At 49.8% G+C, this 4,090-nt stretch overlaps 1 long non-coding RNA gene across 1 annotated transcript; it reads right to left on the bottom strand.

Annotated features, from left to right (window-relative positions):
* Positions 1-578: 578 nt before the first annotated feature.
* LOC103899027 lies at positions 579-3,320 on the bottom strand. Its single transcript, XR_657576.2, has 5 exons — positions 3,227-3,320; positions 2,099-2,176; positions 1,258-1,328; positions 835-974; positions 579-667 (listed from the first exon to the last, which is right to left on the bottom strand). It is a non-coding gene; the product is annotated as an uncharacterized LOC103899027 (long non-coding RNA).
* Between the last annotated feature and the right edge of the window lie 770 nt (positions 3,321-4,090).

Raw genomic sequence — 4,090 nt, 5'->3', positions numbered from 1 at the left:
GGACCCCCCCCCCCCCCCCCCCCCCCCGCAAGCTCATGGCAGGCTGCTTTCAGCCAGTTCAAATGAGCATTACGGAAGATTAGTCTATAAGCCTGTTTCAGATGTAATCTCTAGCTTGGAGCCCATCTTGTGTTCCCAGATCTCAAATTAACCTTTGTTCGCATCAGAGCCACCTTACAATGGTACCAAGGCAGCCTGTTAGGCCTGTTTTTTATTCACAAGCACTAAGCAAAACCTCTTTCATGACAAGAACGAGCCTGATCCTCACATCAACTGACCAAGACAGCACCAAAACCTCCTCGAACCAGCTCTAGCCAAGCCTCAGCACAACCCATGCAGGTGACTTTGAACATGGCAATCAGCAGCACCTTGACGCACAGGGCAAAAAGAAAAGGTTTTAAAAATGAGTGCTGTCATGGTGCAGCATCCCGCCAGGAATCTCATACAGCTCATGGGCAGAGCTGTTGGCACACATCAGGAACTACTACACACACCTTCCTTTCCCATTTCAAAAAGGAAGGTTTTCTAGCCAAGGGTGTAGCCTAGCCCTGGAATTAAACACGCTCAAAACCAACTTAAACTCCCAAGATTTTCCGTAACTTCTTTCATTCTGGAACAGAAAACAGCAGGGAACTACTTTTTCCTCCAGCCAGCTGTAGATCAGGTCCTAGTGGAAAAAAGACAGTGTCAGAGCAAAGCAACTGTCAGCTGAGAAGTTCCTGATTTGCACTATTTAATCGAGAGCACAGGCAGGTGTCAGGAGACAAAAACTTGCTCCCCCCCAAGCCAATGGCACTGGTACCCAAATATTCTTTGGCTTTACTGGGAACTTACCCATGATGCGGTTGCAGCAACCACTGAGCAGCAAGGAGGAGCCTGCAGTTACACACAGGTGGCCATTTTACACCGTTCTGAATGACGTATGAGTGGCCATTTGCGAGACCCACTCCAGAACAATCTTCCTTCTGCTGCTTCTAGAGTTGGGAGATGCCACAAAGCAATGCTGTAACAGCTTTCCTAAACAAGTTTGTTCTGAAACAATTCCTGCCCCTCTCTATTCTCAAAGCACGGAGTAGCTTTTGCTTTTTCTATTTACCATCAGGCTGCCTCTTCACTTTTTCCCCTTACTCCTTGGAAGCCAAAAGCCCCACATGCTTTTCCCAGTGACTGGTCCTACTTGGAACACAGCTGTATTGACAGAGCAACCAATGTGACTGCTGGTTTATAGCACCGTTCCCTCCCCTTTTGCATACCAACCTTGATTACTTAAGGAAGTGCACTGTCGTCCAGTTTGACAGTTCAGCCTGTCAGTGAATGTTATCGATCTTCTGCAAACAAATACAAATTCTGTTAAATAAAGCGTGAAATTATTTAGCAGAATGCAGCTGTCAGCTACCTGGAGCCAAAGTGCTGTTACAGCGTGTGTATTCAGTGACTGTACATCACGTGAGATAAATACGCATTTCCTATCTGCCCTTTAATCTGCCACCGTGCCTCACTGTTTGGGTAAGCGACTTAAAAGCTCTTCACAGATCTAAACTGTGCTATGACAACAGAGGGCAGTGCTTATAGTCCCTGTACTGAGCCTTGCCGTATCTGGGCTCCGGAGAGGACTTGCCGTGTCTGAGCTGCTGAACAGCCTGTGCGTATGAGACAGCGCTTGTGCTGCAGCTGCACATCACAAGGGCGGGAGGAAAGGGGACAGGCGCTGCTTTTGCCTTGCCGGTGCCACTCGTGTCATCCGAGTCTGTGCAAGGGCTAGGAGACCCGCTCAGGGGAAATACGTAAGCCTCAGTGGACAGCTGTTTCTCCCTCACAGCTGAGTTGTCAGACAGGGATAACAGCACATCACAGGCTTAGTTTCTCTCCTGCCCTTGGCTATATAAACTCCTCAAGTTCTACAAAATACAGCAAAGACACCCAGATGCCAACATGTCGATGACCAGTGTTCTTCCTGATGACTAGTATTTTTCCTGGTAAGCGTTCAAAGACTAGGTATTCTGCTCAGCAGATGAGTCATGCTGCCTACAGATCTGACATATAATTAATAAATTGAAAACGTATTGCTTCAGCGTGCAATACTGAAGCATTCTCTTACCAGCTTGAAGGCCAACTTAGCAGCTGCCCTCTTGCCAAAGCTGCGTACAACCCCAGGATGCTGCAGGATGATTTCCTCCTAAATACAAGTTGCATTGAACACCGTTAGCAACCATACTTCAAATAGTCTGTCCGCTCATTTCTTCTGCACCCCTTCTGACAAAAAACAGCACTGGGTCACAGAGCAAGAATTAAAGAGAGGAAGTTTTCCATTTGGAGAGAAGCAATTTTTGTCTCACAAACTTAGCACAGAAGAAAGAGATAAAGGAGCATGTTTGCCAGTGAGTCGTCTCGCTCAGGGACAAGAAACTTTGGGAAGTGGATGCTATTTAAATCCTTAGATTTAAATAGCTTAGCAAAAAACAAGCCAGCTCTGAGACTTTGGTGGTTTAGACCCTTTGTAGCTGTTTCAAGCAGACATCCTCCTCACCATCATACAGAAGCATCTTAATACAACTCCCTCCTTCCACACAAGAATAATCCACTCATCTGGCATGTAAATTGTCTATGGATTTATCTTGAGAAATGCATTTAAGCAGACATAAGACAGACACATCCCTTCCAGGAAAGGATTCTTCAGGGTGTGTCCTTTCTAGGATGACCCTTTGGTGCACGTGAACTGCACCTCCCCACCCCCAGCAACCTGATGCAAGTTTGAAACCGTCCCAGTGCACTTCCAGGTAGGCACGCAGACCAATTATTCTTTCACTACGTCTATTTCTGTGACAAACACAGTTATGAGATGAGCTGTGTCAAGTGTCTCCCTAACAGGCCGTCATCCAATCCCTCCTACTTCTAATCCCTTCTACTCTTGCTCATCTTTGACCACGCTGACAAGCAGGTGCTCTACTGGGCGCCAACAACAGTAAAATTCCCATTCATTCTGTGCTGCCTTTCAACTTGTGCTCCATGGCAGCAAAGGGCTACACACTCAGGTGGCAGCTGCAACAAAGCTACAGCCTTGATTGGCTTAATTATATTAATCAAGCCACTGGGCTTTTGTATCTCCTCCCAGTAGTCCCAGGGACACAGAAGGGTATCATCTGGCACAGCAGAATGAGTCGTACTTCCATAGCCTAGTCACAGGAGAAAACTAGACCATGACAAGACAGATGCTGATGTTTCTCACCATCGTGCAGCTGGTGGAGGTTTACTGTCAGTCCAGTACAGGAATCCGCTTCCCAAGGCAGGTGAGTGTTTTTACTCTTGCTTGACACCATGCTGTGCTCTGAAACAGAGGAAGGGGACAGGGAGTTAGTTCATGTAGCAACCATTCTTTTACCTGTGTGTCTTTAATGCTGAGCCTCAGAGTCGTGCTTCCACAGAGGAAAGACTGATTTCAGACAGGGATAACTTTATCATCACTAGCTCAGCTTCCAGAGCAGCCAAACCTGGACCACGCAGGGCCATCCCAAAAACTCAAGCCCGTTCTTCGCTTTGTGGTTAGCGTGCTCCTCACCAGGGCAGCAACGACACCTCGTGGGTACGACTCGTTCCACTGACCTCCTTCTGCGTGGGTACTCGGTCAAGTGTGATGGGTAACGCTGGCTCAGCCCGCTAAGCCTCACTGCCTGCAGGGTGTTCAAAGGCAAGCCCCAATACTGTACTGATGGCAACGCTCAGGCTGAGCTATACCAGCTGCTGTACTAAATACTCTCCCACAGGCGCTGCTGGGGAAGAATCAGCACAAGTGTAGTCAAAATCTGCCAGCCGAGCATCGCCCGGGCCAGGCCGTGGGGCCAGGAGCATCCCCCGCACGGAGAGGGCCGGAGCCCCGTCCAGGCGGCGAGCAGGAGCCGCGGGGCCCAGCGCAGCCCGGCCTTGCCTCCCTCCACCCACCCACCATGGCGGGGTGTGGGGGGGACACCATTACGCCCTCACAGGCAGACATCGAGGCCTCGCCGCACCCCTACACGCAGCCGCGGCGGCGCGCAAGAGTGCCCCGCTCCCCCTCCCGCTATCCCCGCGCCCCTCGGTGCCGCCGCTCCCGCGG

The sequence above is a fragment of the Aptenodytes forsteri genome, unplaced genomic scaffold, assembly GCF_000699145.1.
Source record: "Aptenodytes forsteri isolate BGI_AS27 unplaced genomic scaffold, ASM69914v1 Scaffold243, whole genome shotgun sequence".
Lineage (NCBI taxonomy): Eukaryota > Metazoa > Chordata > Aves > Sphenisciformes > Spheniscidae > Aptenodytes > Aptenodytes forsteri.
This window is presented reverse-complemented; position numbering and strand designations above follow the sequence as displayed.